At 45.0% G+C, this 22099-nt stretch overlaps 1 protein-coding gene across 1 annotated transcript in view; it reads right to left on the bottom strand.

Moving 5' to 3' along the window:
- Window positions 1-22099, bottom strand: part of LOC310998098 (uncharacterized protein) — a 50273-nt gene that overhangs the window by 18413 nt on the left and 9761 nt on the right. Inside the window, exons 2-3 of the mRNA XM_083987998.1 lie at window positions 13062-13152; window positions 6074-6128 (exon numbers count right to left, since the gene is read on the bottom strand). The gene's annotated coding sequence lies outside the window, so the exon portion shown is untranslated. The remainder of the gene's footprint in view (window positions 1-6073; window positions 6129-13061; window positions 13153-22099) is intronic.

The following is a 22099-nucleotide window of genomic DNA, read 5'->3' on the forward strand; positions in this document are numbered from 1 at the left end:
AGGAGGAGGAAGAAGAAAGAGACCTACTGACACTCAAAAGATACTGGGCCAAACTGTCTGAGAGTAAAAATCTCAGCCCATGGGCTCAGTCATAGGCGAGTCGAGTCCCAGCTGTTGCTAAGGAAGAAAACTGGTGCGCTGACAGCCAGATTGTGCTGATGGTGGTTTAGAATTGCATTGACCTGCTTTCAGCTGCTGTTTTGGCAATATTATGCTGCACTTGGCTTTCACACAGCGTCCCTCTACAAAGGATGTCATAAACCTGGGCCGCTTACATAAATCCTCCCTGTTCTGGTTTGATAGAAAGGCACTTAACTGCAGAGAAAATCATCTTTTTCCTCACAAATTCAAAAGCATTACACCACAGGGTTCCAGACATACAACAAATAAATCATTTACAATTTGACCGACTTCTCATTTTTCTGCCTCGCCTTCCAGAAGATTGCAAAATACGTATTAACCCTTTTAATACAAAGATGCTGAAGGAAAACCAAACACTTTTTTTTCTTTTTCTGTTTATCCTGTTTGCATGATATCCTTGACTTTAGCTGACTGTTTTCCTCCTGCTGTCTGGGTGTGTTCGCCCTCCAGACCTTGCTCTCCAGGCACACCCTGTCACCCTTGCGCCGTTAACATGATCTGACACCAGCCTCTCGCTCATCTCTTCCTTTTAGCTGTTTACCAGTCTTACAGTGTTAGAGAGAAGAGGATAAACTGCACAGCGGACTCCTTCCTAGACATAACAACATCCAAATAAATCAGCGGGGCTTAAAGGAGACTTTGTTTTTCCTCAGAAGTTATCTGAAGATATAATCTAATCATTTACTGACACTCTCTGTCAGGTCAGTTGGCTATGCACCTTGCGGCTATTTGACAAAGGACAGCAAAATATTGCTTTTATGAGCAGGGAAACCTAGTTACAGAGACTCGTGTGGCATTTACTTGCAGACAAGAACAGACCTCTGGTGCGTTTAGGGTGACAAGATAAAAGCATGCTCCTTTTCAGCTCTATAATAAACTTTAACAACCCAAAGCACCTACACCAACGCTGCAGTTAACCTATGGCACCTGTGATGTTCTCCATGTGGTGGAAGACAAACTCAGGGCAACAAGAGAGAATACAGCAGGTTGCTTCACAAGATTTATGATTAATCAAATAAGAAATACTTGAAAGAAGTTTACTTGCTACTTTATAAGACATAAGGGACTCAAGGATTAACATTTCTTAATAATGTGTGCTCTGAACAAGAGTTTTATCTTACGGCAGCGAAAAGACTTCATTTAAATTCATGTCTGTCAGATTTGCAGAGTGCAGGATTAATTAGAAAGAAAGTTTAAAAAAAAAAACTGTTTTAAATAATGATTATGGTATGAGTATGGTATTTTCAGAGATGTTAGGATCATAGCAGCAAGCCCACAACTGCTCAGCATGTGAACCGTCACTGCATCCTGATCTTTAAAGGGTTAAATCAACAGCACCAGAAGTCAAAAACATCCTGTCAGATCCCATCCCGTCATGGGACTGAAGTCTTAAACTGAACCTGCCAGCGTCATCTCTCACAGAGAAGAGGAGGAGAAGGTGCAGCAGCAGCAGGCCCCGGGCTCGTTCCACTTCTCTCCCTCTTTATTTTCTCTTTCAATGCCGTCACCCCTCCTCCTCCTCCTCCTCCTCCCCTCTCTCTCTCTACCTAGCAGCCCCTGCATCCCTCTTTACCACACCCCAGCCCTAATCCAACCTCACTTCCCTCCCTGTCTGCCACCCCCTCCTCCTCCTCAATCTGGGTCACTCATCACGCCTCCGTGGAGCGCAGTCACATCGGAATGTCACCATCCATTTAGGAGGGAGGATGGAGTCTCTGGCAGCCAGTCTCAGTAGGCCAACCTGGCCTTAATCCTCTGTGTGAGCGCCGGGGTGTGTTTATGTGTTTTTCTATGTGTATCAGTTTAAAAACACTCATAGTTGCATTTAAAATCAGTAATTGGAAATATATATATAGGATATTATCTTATGCATCTTCCTGAATATACCCTAAGGAACTATCTTTTGCATTTCTATCTTATTTCTCTCCAGGCCTTAATGACTTTCCAGTCAGTGAAAATAATAAGCTTTTGTCCCAGCAGGCCTAGTGTTGTGGCTATCCCATTGACCATAATGAGAATATTTGGTCAACTAATTAATTAAGGGGGGATTCCAGGAAGATAAGCAGCTTTAGAGACAATGAGACATTGAGAAGGTCTATGGTTTGTTTCTCTACATCTGCAACATTATTTGCATGTTCAGATGAACTACAGCTTTAATCTGATATTATATGACATCATATGATATGATTATTAACTGTTTTAAGCTTATGAAGGCTCATCATTTACCAGCTCTAACTTCGTTAATGAGAATATTTTCTAATTTTAGTGGTACATTTGATAAATTAGAGTCCTGGGCCATGATAATAATGCAGATTAATCAATAATGAAAATAATCAATAGTTGTTTTTTGTTGCACAGTGAGAAACACTGAACTTGATGATGCACTTTCTCTGCTTGAAGGATGTTTAAGAGTGTGATGGTGTGATACACTGGAGGGCCTGTCAGCGGGACTACGTATAAGTATAGTAGGTTGCAGTGCATGATGGGTAAGTGTCACAGTAAGGAGGACAGTGGGATGGCGAAGGTTGACGTGACCTGTAATCAACCCAGAATCTAGTGGCTTCCTCCTCCTCCTCCTCCTCCTCCTCCTCCTCCTCCTCCTCCTCCTCCTCCTCCGCAGCCGACGAGCGGATTACGTTCTGTTGACTCAGCGATAAGTGGGTGGGTGGGTGTGGGGGGGCAACTGAGGCATAGTGAGCGCTGTCAGTTAAGTGTGAATGAACAGTGTATATATGGTGAGCAGCAGCATGACGAGCAGGGCGCACACACACACAACATACACTCCCAGCTAACAAGAGGTGCAGGGCTGGTTACAGATTAAGTACCGTAATACAGGCAGTATAGGAGCACTGAGATTTACTCTTCTACTCAAACACCTTTTGCCGATTGGATGTCAAATAACTATATAAATGTTTCATAAAAATATGTTTTAAAGCATTCATGATATATTTTATATATTAACAGTATGTCTATCCTTTTACGACACAAGACATCCATGTGACCACAGTCCCAGACTCAGGTCAAGACTCTCTCTAGCCGCTGCTGCATGTCAAGTTCAGCCCTGCCAGCAGCTGCTGACAGATGCGTCACCTACTGCAGGCGCTGACCACAACATGATCCCCCCCCCCCTGCTGCCATGACACCATGATGCTGCACTTATCTCGCGTCCAATCAGCTGTCAGCAAAAAACCCGTACTGCCTCTTCCTCTCAACTACACAGAAACATACGTGGGCATAGAAAACATGTGATGCTGCTGTGGTATTTTGTGTTGAATTCAAATCAGACTGACTCAACCTCACTCCTCTGCCTCCTCACTTAGATCTATCCCTCTCCTCTCCTCTCCTCTCACTCGCTTTTCCTCCTCTTTTACTTCCAGCCTCCGATCTGCCATCAGACGAGTCGATGCTTCCTGGCAGAAATCGGCCCCGCCCCACGCTGATGTCATCGTTCCCATGGTGACAGGAGGAGGGGGGGGGAGCTGGCGGCGGTCAGGGGAGGATGCTGGGCTTTGACCACATTATGGATCCCTGAAATAGGTCACCAGATCCTGCAGGCGCAGCCCCCGGGCGCTCCCTAACTGCACTGACACAAATGGAGCCGAGCCATTTAAATTCATCAATATTCTGATAGCTGGTCGTCGGTCGGGCCGATGGTGATATTTTAGGCTTTTATGCTGCTGGTGCCGGCGGTGGTGGAAACCTAGAACATCACTGTCTTGTTTCCATGGAAGTTATGATCAACATTGCTTCACCAGCGGAGAATTAAAGCATAAAAAAACAAGAATTTGGTCCTATTTATAAGTTTTGTGCATGCTTTCATCACAAAATAAGACGGAAATAGCTGAGTCAAGCAAGTATACAAGGAATCTGTGCAGCAGGACTGATTCTTTCTTTTGTCTGCTTCTGTTTATCATTCAATATGTCCATTATTACTGATTTAATCATGCTGTGAGCACTTGGAGGGATTCCCACTGCTGAAATAACAAATGTTGCTCTCTGTTGTTGGTATAATATTGATATAATGCAAAAGCCATTATCCAATTTCATTGAAACAACAACACTGAATATTAGATTTGGACATTTTAAACTGCCAGAGATGAGATAATTGACCTATTTAGCAATTTAGCAATTCAGTTTATGTAATCAATAATCATTTAAGTCACAAATCGGGCAATAATACCAACATTTGATGGTTTCAGCTTCACAAATATGAATATTTTCTGCTTTTTTTGTTGATAAATTGAAAATCTGTGAATAAGGAAAAGGCCATGATGGGAATTTTTCAGCATTTGGTCACTTTGTTGAACAAATCAAGAACATTATCTACAGATTGTGGCTCCAAAAATCACACTGTGCCTTTTAGAGCACTTGAAATTAAGTTGTGTCTCAGGCAGCAGAAAAAGTCATTAGTTGGGAGGAAATGGGTAGTTACCGTGGGCAACCGCTGTGACATGTTCACACAGCTTCGAGCAGTCTGCTGCTTTCCCTGACAAAATTTCCCGTCAGTCGCCTCCCTGAGCTGCCATCTTGCATTTTCACCCATCCTTCATGTTGCTGAGGAGACGACGACGTCTGACGGCAGCTTCCCAACGCCCCGGCCCAGTATACGCACCTCCACGCACGCGAATCAACCAACACGCGCATGTGGACTCCACAAACTCAACCACACGCACGCACACAAACAAACACACCCTGTTATGACGCCCCTTAAAAGCATCCAAAAACCCAGAATCCTCTGGCTGAGTGCAAACACATTGTTAACATGAGCTAAGTATAGACACACTCACACAAACAGAGGAGTTCTGTGAAACAACATTCACCACCAAATCTACTTTTGGCCCCTCGCTCTGTCATTTCACTTCCTGCCATGTAACTCAAACAGCGAAAGCTCAAAACATGATACTGGAGTTTCAACTTAATGACGGGCTGTTTCAAAAAATATCTTGTTGCGCTGCATCAACAATTGCCCCATTGCCCCTTTCCCACATGTTGGTGAGCGTAATTCCCCTTCTATTATACATTCATGAACAGCCAAGCTAATCATCTGGCTGAGTGCAGCCACTTAGATCTGACTCCCGGGCCTATGAGTCATGGGAAAAGTGAGTGTGAAATGTCATGGGAGGGCACTAGCGTTTCGTCTGGCAGCGGGCCAGACTTCTATGTTTTTCTTTAAAGGGATAATTCAACATTTTGGCAAATTGGCCCATTGCCATAATCCCTATAGTCTTACGAGTAGGTGTGTTACCTTTAATTGTCGGTGCAAGCTATTTTTACAACGGCGGAGCAGAGCCGTGAGCTGCAAAAGCAGTCGCTGCATTTGCCTTAAAGATATTTAGGTGCCACAGGAATCGCTGCATTTTGTATTCATGCTAAAAAGACTCAGAGTTGTTGCAATCATTGACGTGGTCCGCCACATTTACCCGGACTGAAACATCCCAACCGACATCGACAGAACTGCCACGGAACGTCGTCCAGACATTCATGGGGCCCAGAGGAGAAACCCTAGTGACTGTCCCTGGTGCCAAAAGACGTTTTGGTTTTGCTTTTGCTTGAAATATCTCAGTAACAGCAGTTTATTTTTGTCCTCCAGCTCAGGGAAGAAACAACAGAGTCTATACTATCTTTATCAGTCCATTCATTATTACAACATAATGCTTTAGTATATACTGTAGTTTAATTCACGACATTTTGATCATCTGCTTAATAACGGCTATGTAAACAAACTCATTTATCTAATTTTATGACTTTGTGCATGAAAAATGTTATTGTGCATTACACATCTGTGCTGGTGCCTGGATATGAGCAGCCTTGCAAAAGTTACAGTAGAATCATTATTGTGGCCGATGTCAGGGAGCTAACATGCTGAACACAGCAAATGTTATAGGCCGCAGCTGTCGACTATTCACATCTTTGTGCTTTTGCGATAGCTTACCGGACTTGCTGGCGCTGATGGATGAAGCGGAGGAGTGCAGAGAGTCTGCTCAGACCTGCGTGAAGGATGCAAGAGAAGACAGAGAGAGAATACATGTTAGGAAAGCACAAAATTGAGAGTTATATAAACAAGGGGGTCGGGGGACGAGACTGAACCCATTTAATGCAGCAACATCTTTACGCTCTAACTTCTGAATCCGGCATGACTGGTCTGGAATCAAATGAGGAGCTTTTTTCTCCTCTTTTTTTCTCTCATCTGGGCTTCATGTCGAACACAGCCATGCATGCACACAGCAGCTTAGCTCTGTAACCTGGAGTCTGCCAGCGACATGAATCCAAACCTCAGTGAGGCCTTGTAGCTCTTTTAAGCTGCTGCTGATGTTCTGCACACAACAGCCCGGGCCAAAAACAATACCGTCTATTCAGAGAAGTCCACATCTGCTTTTTAATTGAGTCATATCACAAGATTGTGTTGTGTATTTTATGCTGACAAACTGTTTTACAATGAAATTGCTCCATCACAATTATACGCAGACGCCATTACGGATGCTTCTACTGCACTAAAGCTATAAACTTGAAAGAAAATGGAAAGCTGAGGCATATTAAAGTAAGAGTTTCCAAGGCAACTGCAATGATGATAATAATCCAACATGTGATCACAGTGATTATTTTTCATAAACAAGTGATTACAAGCGAGCACGTCTTTTATGTGCCAACTAGTCGGACTCCACTTTAAGATTTGTCAAATTCCTGGATTGGTCCACTGGGGCCGAGCCAAGGGATGAGTTAAGGCTTAAGGCGGCCATGAAGAAAGACAGATTTGCACGTCTGCTCTGCTGCGGGACTGCATGGAGGCAGAACACAGAGCATCCTGTTAACATTAAAACAGTGTGAAAGCACCATCGTGGGGCTCTGGCGCCGAAACCGACAGTTGGACAGAGAGACAAAGAGACATGAAGTAAGGGGGACGCAACGAGAGTGGAGCAGGGATTCTCCAAACAGGAAGGAGGGTGATTTATAAGAACAGGCTGGAGTGAAAAACAGAGGGGAAAAGGCACAGAGGAGGAAAGACAAGTATTATTTTTGTCTTCTATATAAGGATCATTTCAGTTTACTACAACCTTTTTGGAGCTTTGGTCACCAGGCCTCGTACGATAACATAAAAATATATGGAGTTATCAGAGGGGAGAGAGGAATAAGCCAGGATTAACAGAGGAAAGAAAAAGCCTTTAAAAGGATGGTTTAGCTGTTTCACAGACTCTCTACGGAAAGTTTATGTCAAACCATAAAAGACTGTAATTTAAAACATGCACTTTGTCTTAAAACCACTGTGCTTTTAATTTGAAGGACTGATCGATGAGATTACAAAAACACATTCAGAGGAAGAATGAGCATTTGTTGTTTTCCTCCACTCATTTGTGAGGGTTATATCCTGTCATTTATCATATTGTATGACTGCAAGGTTATTATGGAAGGAGTGTGGAGAGGAAGAAAAACTGTAAGATACAGAGAAAGAAAAAAGGGAAACTTATGTCACGCAGGAAGTAATGCCTCTTCTGAGGGACGGCTGCATGGCAGAGAGGCTTAGCCAGGAAACGAGAAGGACGAGGAGAGAAGTGTAGTTACCACTTGGCCCAAAAATATCAGGAGCATGACAGGAATAGACGCCTTATACTTAAAAGCACATGTTTTGAACAGTGACAGGAAATGATCCTCTCTTATGAAAACTGTTGTGTTTTATTTATATTTTTGGGGATTTGTGATCTCTGCAATTGATGCAAGTTGACTCTAATTGGTTGAATAACAGATTAATGAGTAAAAGATGTTTTTTTCATCTGCGCAAAGCACTAGAAACTGCAAAACCAGCCCATTTTCTCCTCCTGTGAGGTTGCGTGGGCCACATCTTATCTCAAAAGTCATTAATTACAGCGTTTACAGGATCTTGCAGTGAAGATTTGACATCTCCACAATCTTATCTGTCACCCAGGTCGAACCTGAACCCAGCAGCGCATCTTCTCGGTTGATTTAACAGAAGGCAACAAACAAGGTTAAACAAACAAGCCCCTGGAAAAGGTGGATCACAGCTGACTGCACATCTTGATCTTGACCTCACGCTCCCCCGAGGAGGCCGAAGAAGGCCAAATGGGTCAAACAGAAACGGAGGAAGGGAAGAGTCACGGCCCGAGGAAGGAGGAAGGAGGGGAAGGAGGTCAGGGGCCGACCTAATCCTAAGATTTGACTTCATCTATCAGAGACGAGGCAAACAGGAAATGAATCCTAATCTGGGCCCCCGTGCTAAAAGGCCTGATGAACCTCACTGTGAATGTTACTGAAATGAGCCGACAGAGGAGATAAAAGGGAAAACGACATTTTCAGAATTATCTGCTTCAGTTCTATTGAGCTTTATTGATAAGAAAATAGAGACAGTGATGTAGAGATCCGGATAATGGAGGGAACTTTGATCATTCGCCACAGCCAACTGTCTTACCGTCTTACATGGTATTTTGGCCTAAGCTAACTAAAAGTTATCTAAAACACCCAATACTGACATGACCAGGATTATTTTGTTACATCGTCCTAGTTTCCTGAGGACACTGAATATTGCTGCCAGAGCTCGTATTATGTCACCTGAGGGCTTAGTTGCTACTGCTACCTCCTCTGGCAGGTGCCAAAAAGCTAAAAAGAGTGGGAGCTTATGACTTATGCCAAAAATCCCAGGGTGCTTTAACCTTCCTCTTGTGTTCGGGTTACCAATGACCCGTTTTCAGGCTTCAGGTAAATTTGTTTATTGCATCAAGGCTTTTTGACTTTGTCAGGAGTCAAGACACAAGAAATGGTAGCAGAAAGCTGACAAGAGGTAATTGAAGACAAGGGGTATACTGACAAAAAAAAGGCTCAGGGGCCGACACCAAAAAATATTAAAACCAATATTTTCATGGATAAGGAAGCCTGACAATGTAACCAGAAAAACAAATTTAAAAAACCCCCTAGCATCATAGATGGTAGCAGAAAGCTAACACAAGACGAAGGTTAAATCATTGAACTGCCATTTGTTTTTGTTTTTTTTGAAGGAGACACTGAAGTGAAATCAAAACCCCAATTTTTAAAACCCACACTGTGATTTCGCTGAAATAAAAATGACACAAGTGTATTAAAAGGAGCCTAATGAGAGAGGACGGGATGATTTAAGGAGAAAACGTGGCTGCTGAAGCTGCAGCGGTTTGCTCGGACTGTGTCTGCGGTATACTGTGTGTTTTGGTCCAACCTGAGGGTCCAGCCAGTAAATCTGACAGAGCCTTCTCCTCTGAGGTCTCCGCTTCCTCCCTTTTAACTTGGCCATCGCCCCCACGTCCTCATCTATAATTCACACGGACAGCCACCCCCCGTCTCCCCACAGACACGCAAACACATGCGCAAACACACCCTCAGGTCAGCCCACGCCTTCCAAACAGCAAACACACGCATGTACACAACACATCAAAGCAGAGGAGTTTGTGTTGAAGGTTATTGAGGATATTCAGGGGTGACAGCCAGAATGCTCTGATAGATGAAGCACATGGGGAGATCTCAAAGTAAAAGCATCTAGAGACATAATTTCATTAATTTTCTTAACAACTGCTACATTAAGACTTAAAAGCAACAACTGAGATTTATATTGCACATCCTTAATTACTCTTCCACATCATTTGTGTGTTGACAACCATTTCAGATTTGGCATGAAGCGTTTCTTATTATCTTTTCACCACTGACTTTCCTTTATGTGAGCCAGCGAGTAATTGCATCTGTGATTCACTTCATCTTTTTTGTTGTTTTCTTAATCACGACTCTCCATGAGGTTCGGTGCGATCCAACAGATGTAAATAGGAAGCAAAGGGGAGGCCGTTTTCTTCACCTCCACACTCGGCCGAGTACAGAGAGAGGTCTGTGTGGCTAATGAGCCAAACTCTGCCAAGGGAAGAAGCTCATTAATTAATCTAAAGAAGAGGAGAGAAGAGATGAGTATGAGCAGACCAACTGGTGATATGGCTGCAGCAACAGTTCCAAGAAGGTCATGAGAGGTAATGAGCTGCATTCCCAAAACCGGCAGGGACAAGACAGAGACACTCAAAAGGAATGTCTTTATGGACATAACCTTGCACATAAATTATGGAGAAATGAAAATAAATCATTGCAAAGTTTGTTTGGAGCATATTTCTGAGAGAAACAGAAGTAATACTAGAGAGATAAAGCTTTTAGAGTTTGTTGTGATGAGTCTTAAATGTAATTTCTATAGATTTTTAAACAACTCAGGTTTTATTAACAGCAGAGACAGTAAAAATAAAACATGAGGGAACCACTAGACAATCAGGACAAACCTTATCAACCAACAGAGGGCAGAAACTGTCTGGAAAAATAAAGAGAAGGAGAGAGAGGGTCTGATCAGGCCTCCAGAGCTGCACCGGCTTGGCGGCAATGTCAATGGTGAGACTGGCAGAGAGGGAGGGAGGGAGGGAGGCGGGGGGAGGAGGAGGGGGTCACATGCTGTGCTTGAAGCCAAGTCGACTTTTTTTCTAGTGCATAAAAAAAAAGAAAAAAGAGAGAGGATCTGACATCACTGACAGCAGCCGACTGAGCAGAGGACAACAGGGGAGACCTTGGACCGACACACACACACACACACGCATGCCTCATAGTTTAGATGAAAGAATTCAAACACGCTCTCTGCACCTCGGCGTACAAGCTTAAACACATGTGAGCAGCACTTTGTGTTGCTGTGGCAGGGACCAGGTGCAGGTCTCTGTGCCTCCGAGGCAGCAGCTGCACTTGACAGTGGAGACAGGTGGCAGGACTGGTCCATGCATATACATACATATTCTTTAATGGCCTCGGAGTATAACACACATTCTTCAATCAGCATGTCAGGACAGGGCGGTCCAGACCGAGGCCCGGAGGCTGTGATTTCACTACTGGAGAACCTTCTAAAGAATGCAAGCTCACTCAAACTAATAAGGTCTTTTAAGTCGACCGACTTTGGCAAATCCTATATGTCTGTGAGACATGTTTTTTTTTATTATGCCAGAATGTATATCTCAAATAGTTGTAATATTTCCTCTTATTGTCTGGCATTTAGTTTTTAAATCAAAGATGACAAATGATAAATCCCATCTTTAAATTCTTCACAGTCAGTCTTAAATTACCAATTTAATCAGTTAGCACATGATGTAGGTGTCATGAATTATAAATTCTTCTCCTGATATTACAAATACCCAAAACAGTTGAAGTTCTTTGTGGATTAGATGAGCAGATGCTTGGCTCTTTAGTGATATGTGACCCTCGCACTATCTTCTGTGATAAATTCCTTAAAAACACACTCAACCAGCCTGTGCAACAGTTTCTCTAACTTTCCTGCAGTCTGTCCCCGTCTGCATCTATCTGTCTCTGCAGCTCACCTCAAGAGCTGTCAGAGCTCCGACGTCCAGCTTCGTACTCATCAGTTATGGCATGTCAGCAGACACTCGAGGGCATTCCAGTCAAAAATCGAGGGCGGCCTCGACTCAACCGAGTCCTTCCCTCCAACTGTTTGTCTCTGAATAGCACCTACGTTACTGCAGAGAGGCTGGTGTTGTTCCAGTGAAATTCTCATGTGGGTGTTGGATATTTAACGAGCCACTAATAAATACAGTAGCAGGGTTATTTCTAAAACGTGATGTGTTGTTGTTTCTAACCGACACCACAGGAGAGAAAGAAGCTTTTCTTTGCACTTTTGCATTTCTGCAACACCTACATTTGTCTCCATTACAGTTCAGATGCCTCGCTGACAAACAGCAGTTGGAAACCGAGGGCAATGTTGACTCCGAAACAATGTCCCCTGTCTCTCCCACTCGCTTTTGCCCTGCGAGCGCCGGCAACAGTTGGTTAACCGACCGACTCGGCGGCCTCGGTGCCAAACAGACGACCTCGCTCCGGGGGCACGAGCTGGACAGAAGCAACGGAGGGATGCGGGAGGAGGAGGAGGAGTGAGGATGGAGGATGATTTGGGGGAGAATTTGTGACCCCGAAAGCGCAGAACAGGGAGAGGGCATGTCCTCGCCTCGTCCTCCCCCTTCCTGTGCCATGGCGTGTCATCCCAAAAGAGGACAGCTCGCCTGAGTGCTGCCCAGCAACCATGCAGGCAGACAGAGACAGAGGGAGATGGGGAGAAGGGCAAAGTGTGTGTTTGTGTGTGTCAGTGTGGACTCCCTGGTGACTTCTCCACACTGTCAAAGACAAACACATGCAAGACTGTTTCAATTACTTGTCAGCGGTGGAGTTAAAACGAGGTGAAACAATGGGGTTTTCTATTTAGTGTTACTCATTCTCCCCCTGTGGTTGAGTGGGAGAGTCCTCACATACATCAAAACAGATACATGTGAGGCAACAAGTGAGGCGTAAACAGAGCGGGAGGGATAGAAGATAGGAAAAGACAAGAAAAGGCTCGGAGGGGGAAAGGTAAAGACGTGGAGTCAGATTTGCCGTCTCATCCCTCCATCACCACCACCGACGCTGACGGGCGCAGTAATGTGTTTCCTGCGGTCTCGCTCGGGCTTGATGTCACTCCCACGGAGAAACCACCAACAATCTGTTGGCAACGAGTCGCCAAAACCGCCAACGGCCACATGCCTTGCCGCCTCAGCCTCTAAATATATCACAATGGCCATTATTTTATTTCCAATGGCTGGGTGTCACTGATGCTTTTGTGCAAAAAAAATAAAAAAATCACGTGAGATCAGGGTCTTACGCACACACAAACACAAACACACACAGCAACAGCAAACTGAGGGTGAATAATCAGCCATGTCTAGACAAGGTACGTCACAAAGTATAAAGGTCAAATACAGGAAAAAAAAACAAAAAAAACAGCAGCCCCCGGTTCATCACATCATCACAACAACATGCTGCAGTTCAGATTTGTCAGCAGGAAACATCCTTAACAATGAATGATATCCAAAGAGACGTGTACAACATCTTACCTGGTGGGCTGGAGCTGTTGTTATTCCAGGTTTGTTTTTTGTCTGCGAAGAGGGTACGAGGTTGAGGGGGGGGAGGGCACGGCAGCGGCTTCTGCAGAGAGAGAGAGAGAGAGGAGAAGAAAAGACAGGAGGAGAGAAAAAGAAGATGAGAAACAGGAGTGAAGTGGAGCCGGCGCTGCTGCAGCGTATACACACTCTCTCTCGGAAACCTCCACACACACACGTACACACATACACAGAACGAGCCAACCGGGGGGGGGGGATGCTGTCTCACGTCGGTCAGTCTGCTCTGCTACCCCCCACTGCTCACCGTGTCTCCTTCACCAGCACACACACACTGCAACCAAAAGAGTCTGCATTGCACTGGGGGCGGGGAGGAAGGTTTTTTTTTTCTTTCTTTTTTTTTTTTGGTATGCCTGAGCACAAGAAATGCAAGTGTGTATGTATGTGTGTGTGTGTGTGTGTAAGTCACATTAATTCATGTTTGAAAGGGATATGAAGCCCCAAGGGAATTGACTTCAGAGATAAAAAAGACTCCATCCAAGAAATTTCCACAAGCATATTCCATTCTCTTCTCTCTCTGTTTATCTCACCCGTAAAAAAAAATCTGTTCTTTCGCTCACATTATCAATGCATGAAACGTTTAAACATGACGGCGTCTGCAGCCTGAGTCCACATGTATATGAATTGAAGGGGTGTGAGGGGAGGGGGGGTGGCTTGCCCCATGCTGAATAATTGCTGTGTCCCAGTGCTCATTTGCAGGCATGGCCAACTGCAGCAGCAGCACTGAAACAAAGGCAGAGAGGGGAGGTGGTGGGGGAGGAAAGGAGGGGGAGAGAAGGTCTGAGGGAGACAGAAACAGAGACTGCAGAGTCCAGACAAGCAAGAGCTAAAGCTCCAGCCCCAGTAGCACCAAGTGCTGACGGCTGAAAGCCTAATTCCCTGCTCATTACTCCAACCTCAAAACCACATGAAATGAAATGTATTTATAGTCCGGAGGCTTACAGAAAGGTCCCACTCTTTAACAATCCATCAGCGGCACGAGCAGGGGACGTGGATAAACACAGTAATCATGAGCTGAGCCGATCGGTTCCAACTGAGAAACCTGCACAAACACAAATCAGCTCCATCGATCCGTTTTTTTTTATTGATGGCAGATCAGATGACTCCTTGTATGTGTGTGCACATTAGCATCTTTGAGCTCACTGCTTTGGTTGAGTCTTTTTTGGCTCAGCTTTGCACACGATGTTCAATATGCATTCAGCATCTGAGTTTTATATTAACATAGACTTGAGAAATTCGGAACCTATCCTTTGAGAAGTAAATAAATTAAGCCACTGAAGCAAACCAGTATGACCAGACTGATGTCAAGAGACACTCCCCGACATGATCGCCAAACCTCAGCGAGACCACTGAAGGCTGTTTGCGAGGCTGATTCATAAAGGGACACAGTCATACGGATCCCAAAACCACTTAAAAAATTAGAGGAGGAGAGGGAAATGAGCAAGCCAGCGCTGCTCCTTCCATCCCACATCACATCCTCTCTCCGTCCCATCATTAGCCCGTCGTGTTTCGGGATGGGAGAGGGGGTTAGTTACAAAGAGCCATCGGAGGAAGGCTGTAATCAACCTGTCAGCGTGGGGGTGGGGGGGCTGGATCAGGTTTAAAGAAAGCAAATGAGACATTATAAGTGGCAGTGGAAAGATTACTCTGCCGTCAAATTGAATTGCGCAGAGGATTTTCAAATTTTCACATATTGCGAAAAGGGTTGGGTGCTGGCTTCGGAGGTAAAAGGGACAGTTGGGTGGCATTTAAAGGGAGAGACTAGTGCAGAGACTCAAAGCGCTAAGAGGCGCAGACAGTCCTGTCAACGCCAGCCGCCTTTAGGGAGGCCTGTTGCCAGCACTGATTAGAGGCCGGGGCCTGGACTGGAGCTGCGGAGCCAAGCTAGCACGGCCGCTAACGTCTAATCTCTCCCCCCTCTGCTTCCGCTGCCAGAAAGCAGATGCTGGTGGCGCTAACGCCAATCTGCCGCGGCCGCACCACAGTCGCCAGATTACACATTATTTGGTTTAACCTGCACATACGGAGAGTTAAAAAAACAGGAACACCTTTGTTAAAATGCAAACAGCACTGTGTTTTAAGGACAACTAAGATCCTTTAAAGTCAATGTCAGATTATTTTGTGTGTGTGATCTCATTTTAAAACAGTTTGAAGTCATCTAGTATCAACAGTAATAATTTTATTTCATCAAATGGGTGCATATTATATCATGGGGTCACAATAAAACCTTAACGTCTAATCCCAATTTAAAAGGTAGGTCAATCTCATTGCTGTTTTGGAAGGTGGGGGTCAGGGCGTGTAGCCGGTTGTAGCCTGCTCCCCCTGTGGCAAGATTGGGGCTCTGCCAAATCAGTATGATCGGGATTAGCCCAACGGATCATCACAGCCTCGGTGTAATCTGCCCGGACCCCGTCATCCAGATTTGGGAGATTTCAGAGATGGTTTTGAGTATTTCCAAGTCTGAGCAGAGCAGTCTTGTTTGATGTGTTGTGAATGATCATATCTTTGCATTTAGTCCTCAAATGAATGAAACAACGACAGTGAATTAACCACAATACAACAATTAGGCTTCTCCTGTCCTGTGTCTAACACACACACATGCAGGCCTGGATTAGCTTTAGCAAGAGGCTACACTCGAAAGCAAATGGCTGCAGTGTGAAAGAAAACAAACTGAGCATCATGTGTTTCTGCAGCAAAACAAACAGGTGCTGACTGTCACTGGAATCCATCTAGCCCATGAATTACAGACTTGCAAAGTGTATCATCATATCCAAAAAAATCTGTCGACCAAGCTGTCACCCCATCAGACCTTTTTTTTCTTCCCTTCCCCCCCTGCTGAAAGCATGACTCAAGCCTTTTAAAGATGCAGCAGCAGCAGGAGCAGCAGCGACACAAGCTGAGTTCAACTGAGCAGGCAAATTCGTTGCAGGTGTTTGAGAGCACGGTTCAGCGGTGGCTCCATCAAACACAGAGGTGTCATTACAGCTGTGATGTCCAGCTCGACTGATGTGCATTACCAGAGAGCAGAGAGGACCTGACGTGAATGCGCACACCACCGATTAAAGGCTGGGTTCACTGCACAGTGGCAAGAGGAAGGTTGAGACGAAAGGTAATAGGGAAAACCAGTTTAACTCACACAATTAAATGTTTAGAGCCAATCTCAGCTAATAATACCTTTGCTGCATTTCATTCCCCCTCTCTCTGCCTCCCCATTTTCTGTCTCTCTCTACTATCCTATCAATTAAAGGAGACACATTATGCCCCCTTTCCAAAAATTGAAATAGTTCGCAGGTGTCTTAAAGACATGTCTGTGACATACCCCAAGGATCAAACATCACAGCTCTTTTCATCCTCTCAAAACAGCCCTGTTCAGAACGGCTGGTTTCAGAGCCTGTCCCTTTAAATGCAAATTAACCACTGCTTGCCCCGCCCCTTCTACCAGCCCCAGGTAGTATGCAAATTTGAAAACTAATTACATCATTGTCAGACAACCGAGGGAACAGCTCGTAAAACCACGCAAGACAAACACCCAAATATACTGTATGTTAAAGAGCCTTCAAAATTGATATTTCCATAATATGTCCCCTTTAAAGGCAAAAAGCCCCCCCAAAATACTTTAAAATAATAACAATAACAACAAAAAGTGTTAAATGACAAACCCTGTATGTCACAATAACATTGCATCCAAGCTCTCCAACCCTAAGCCTTGCAGTCGGCTCTGTGTTAATACTTTCACCCAGACATGGACCTCGTAATCACTCCCACTGGCAGACGCTTGTTTATGACTGAGCCGGGGACTTGATCACCACTACAGCATCACCAGGATCACAGGAGCAATCCCCTGTCTCTCCAGCACGGGGGTGGGGGACCATTTCCAATTCCCACAACGACGGCTCCTTTTTGAAAACATGGCAGCGTCTGACTGTTTCACCATTTGCTTGAAACGAATAGTAAATGAGATTGAAGAGCATAGAAAATCTAATTACCCAAATCCGCGCTGATCTGGATGTCTGTTCAAAGGTTAGCAGCCACTCATCTGTCTCAGGCTCAGGCAGCAAGGTCAACAATATACCATTCATATAATCACATCACTTAAGGTTATTTATGTTCATTTCTGAGATAAATTTGATTGACATCTTTGTCCAAAATCTCTTTTCCTTCCCGAAGCTTGGAATCCACCTGTTGACTCAACAGTCTGTCATGTGTCGGGGAATTTACTCCCGCCGTTGTTTGATCGGGAAGCTGCTCCCGGACGCTGATGTCAGAGGTCAAAGGTGAGTTTGTTCAGAGCCTGCTGAGGCCAGACACAGGAGCTGATCCTCTCCATCCCCTCAGAGCCCTCTGCTTATAGACACAACAGAGTGACGCCAAAGCCGCCTCGCATGTCGCAGGGATCGCACGGTGCGCAACACAACAAACAACACGCATTCAGTTTGGCTTCAGGAACATAATAGCGTGGCTTAAGGGACAATGACGTCTTCTCCATCTCCACTGAGAGGAGTCTAAATCTGCTGCCATGTGGTCATTGCTTTGTTGTGGGCACTGCAGCTGTATTTACGCCTCAGAAATAACCATCGCCTCTGCTAAAAAATGTCAAATGAATCACTTCCTGTGCTCCAGTTTCACATTTTGTTCTAAAATAAAAAAGCTTGGGTGTTCATAAATGGCAGAGAACGTCTCTATTGAAAAATGCCTCCACCAGATGAGCTCAGCTCTGATACAGTTTTGGAAAATGGGAGCAGTTTATTTACTCGAGGAAGCGCGCGCTGGCACCGACGACCCAGGCCGCTCGTCACTGCGACCGAAGTGATGGCACTAAGGTCGCATAAAACCAGAAGTGGTTTGCGAAAGTGCAGCTTTCCTTGTTTGCAACTGCCAGGAGCGAATAGCAGGCTGCTCGTTTGTTTTTTTTTCTCTCAATGACCGGCCTGAAAACATGACATGAGCGTCCAGTGTGTCTGTCTTGTGCAACAGCTGGACCACCACTGGATAAAGTTTTGATGGATGGAATGTCATCCGCCCAGGAAGACGGCCTCTCAGGGGTACGTACTCTCATCACTCACAACAAACACATAACGTGCGCATGTGTGTGTACACAGCGTGCAGTCATGCACACACACATTCTCCAACATTCGCAGGCTAAAGATGGCCTGTATGTGTGTGTGCTGATATTCCTCTCTGATATAAGCAGAACACAGGAAATTCCTCAAATGTGAAATATGCCTCCGAGAGGCCCGCTTAAAACAGAGACTCGATTTGAGGATAAAGAAAGAAAGTAAGAGGCAGGAAGGGAAGACTGTGTGTGTGTGTGTGTGTGTGTTTTACAGCATGAGAAGGGGGGTTGGGGGGAGTGGAGGGGACTGATGCTATGAAGGGGAATTCAGGGGTGAGAACACAGTCAACTGCTTTTATGGACTTAAATAAATCTGTGCCTGTCTGAGGGCGTGTGCACAATATAGAGAATATACTGTGTATATTAACTGTCTGCCAGGTTGTGTGCATGTGTGTGTGTGCGTACATGTGTGTGTGTGTCTGTGTGTGTGTGTGTGTGTGTGTGTGTGTGTGTGCCCCAGCTTGTGCCTGGCTTTACACTAACCACAGGGTGTAGCCGTGGGCTTTGAAGTCGTCCCTACACCCTGGGCTGAACTCAAACACAGGCTGCCGCTACAACATCCCATATTAATCCATGGAAAAATCACAACATGCGTTTTTTACTCGCAGGGAACACAGCCCGTCTCTATATTGCACTAAAACATTTTTACTGGGTCGAGAGAGCAGAGAAACAGTACACAAGGGTTCAGCGTTTACCATATGGCTGCAGCTAAGCATTATTTATACTTCCCTCCTCACACATTAATCACCGAGCGGATAAAAAAGCAAAACATCACTTCATCCAAAGCTGAGGTGTTGACTTGAAAATGCTTATTTTCTGTAAGCAGTAAAACCAAATCCACTAAACCACAATAAAGTTGAAAATCTTCAGTCCTTGTCTCTGCACTGTGCCCATGGATGCACCGACAACTATCAGACCATTATTTTGATTCTGAAAAACAACTTCGAAATGGGATCGTGGCTGTAAATGGCAATCCGTGACCTCAGCGCGTGTTTAACAGTGGCTTTGGCTCCTTTCTGTAATTTCCAAGGCTGGACATTTTCTATTCTTTCCTGAAGCCTCAAAACAAACAGAAATGATTCATCAAAACACAAGAGACAATCCAAAAGGTCGCAGATGCTGAGCCCAACGCCTACCGAGTGCACAGAAACTGCGAGCCGGATCAAAATGGGAATAAAACAATGGAGCGATGGTGCTGAAATAATAAAAACACAATTCCGTTTATTGCCTCCTCTTCAGTGCTTCTGATCTTTCCTCGCTGATGTCGTCTCTCAGCAGATTCGCTGAAAGGGCAGGTGAGCAGCAAAAGGTAAATGGCTGTAATTTGTTGCAGTAATTTGTGCGACTGTGTCTAAGCTTCTCCATCCCGTGTGCCATCTGCTCTAAATTAGCACCTACACGGGGGTGCGCTGAGATTTGGGCACCAGTGGTCGGACGCTGGGGCTGAGAAGTCTGAAGCTCCAGCAGAGGAGGACAGCTGGAGATTGTCTCCATGGAAACAGCCCCAGCTCACAAAGGTGAACATTTAACACTAGATGGATGTTTTTTATTCTCAAATAAGCCAAAGCAACAAGGCCTAACCATACCCCCCCAATTAAAGGAGAATTCCAGTCATTTTCTAAGTAACGCTCTACAGCTCTAGGTCCCCGAGGAGGAAAAAAATGAATTTGGATGGGGAAAACAGCATGAATATGAATATAGCTGCTTTTTCCCCATCGAAAATAATTTCTTTCCTCCTAAATCCATGTTTTCCTCGCATTTTTGTCTTTGTTGATATGGAAACAGTCCCAAGCTCGACAGACTGGAATTCTCCTTTAATATAAAAGGAGGCTCCACATGCTTGACTTTTACACTGCTGACTTGTGTCATCAGAACAGACATGTCATGACCCCCTCCCGTGTTCCACCACCACCTCATTTTAATCCAGGAAAACCCCTGATAACCATATATATCTCATACCTGCAAAATCTTTGCATCAGGCAAAATAAGAATCAATATAATATCCAACACAAAAAACCTGACTGTTTCCAGCTGTTGGAAACACCACTACAGATGACACCGGAGCATTAGCAAGACGTGAGGTTAATTAAATTCTACTTCAGCCCAGATGTTTGGATGTTTCTCCAGGGACGAGGTGTGAGAAGCAGGAGATAAACCCTGTAAAGCTGCCGTGGCGTTGGAGCTCACAGGAGACAGGACACACGTGTCACTGAGGCCGAGTGAGGAGCGGAAGTTTCTGGAAGTCATCAGAGACAGAGGCTGGGTGGAGGGGGCCAGCTGCACACTTTTTACTGCTGCACTGGTGGGAGGGAGGGAGGGGGTCTCAGCTCCCACTGCAAATGCATGTGGACTTTGTGATATCCAAACATGCATATACATGATGTATAGATATACAGTACAGTGTCTGTTCAGATGAACACAAAACTGGACGTCAACACAGAGTCACATCCTGGGCTGGCGGGTCAGTGGCCCCGGCGGGCAAACACGCAGCTCGGTACTGCCAAGAGTAAATACTAACAAATGACAAACAAACACAGACAAACACATCCCAGAGTTGGAGTCAACAGCTGTCAAAAGTCTTATGGGGCAACCCTGTCATTCAGGTCCCCGCACGAGAAACCGCCCCGTCAGTGAAGCATCCAAGAACAAGCCAGCCAACACTTCTCTCTCCTCCAACTCCTCCAACTCCTCCTCCTCCTCTCACTCCCCTAAAAAAAAAAGAATGAGTCATGGTCGGAGGCTTGGGAATAGAGATGATGTTGATGTTTGGCTGTGCTGAATGGGGAAAAACTACAAGCACCACCCTCGTGATAAATGAATAATGTGTTTGTTAATGTTTTGACGTCTTTCCTCGCCTTGAAAATACGTCTACAAACTACTACCAGGGGACCAGAGTCCCGTCACTAGGGAAGACTCTACCGTAAGAATAAAGAACTAAATGTATGGAAAACAACCTTAGCAACACTGACGGCATGTGACTGTTAAAGGTTTAGTTCAACAATTTAGCAAATTGGCCCATTGTCATAATCCCTATTGTATAGGAGCAGGTGCGTTACCTTTAATTGTCGGTGCAAGCTATTTTTAGAACGGTGGAGCAGAGCCGCGAGCTGCTCAGAGCTACGCTACGGAGGTTAATGGGATTTCTTGGTTTCCCTCATCAAACTCATTAAATCCAACAACTCCACAACACAATCCAACAACTCCAAAATGCTCTTGTGGACAAGTTGTGACCTGCACATTCACCACGCTATGAGATAATAACAGAATGTTACCAAACAGAGTTGTTTTCAAGGCAAATGCAGAGACTGCTCGCTGAAAAACTGCCCCTGACGGTTTTGCATGAATTTACCTCAAAAACAACTCTGAACAGCATGCTAAACACTGGAACCGACAATAAATAAAAAGCAGGTGTGGACAGCTCCTGCATGAGTGATGATGTTGCCATACAACATCATTCATATCCACTCAACTCAAACAGACCACCTTTCAAACTGCATTTTAATAACAAACATGGATGCTAAAATGTGAACATCTATCGACAGGAAGCTTCTCAGCAGCGCTTTCACCTTGAGGTACACTAAGTGCAGGGCTATTAGTGTAAGTGATACAGCAATATTGTGGTTAGAGTGAGAGCAGAGCCCGGATGGCATGCAGGGGGGAGGCAATAATGTACGAGCTGGCCCTTAAGGCTTCACAAGTAGGCAGCTATGGGAGGTCAGCAGGGAGGGGAGGGGAGGGTGTTGTGTGGGAAGCTTTCATCGGTTCACATTAACAAAAGAGGAGCTGGAGTTATTAAGAAAAAAAAAAGCGAGGAGCAGCATCCCAGGTATAATGTACTGGCACGGGGTGCAGTGCGGTGGCG

Source organism: Trachurus trachurus (genome assembly GCF_905171665.1).
Source record: "Trachurus trachurus genome assembly, chromosome: 2".
Lineage (NCBI taxonomy): Eukaryota > Metazoa > Chordata > Actinopteri > Carangiformes > Carangidae > Trachurus > Trachurus trachurus.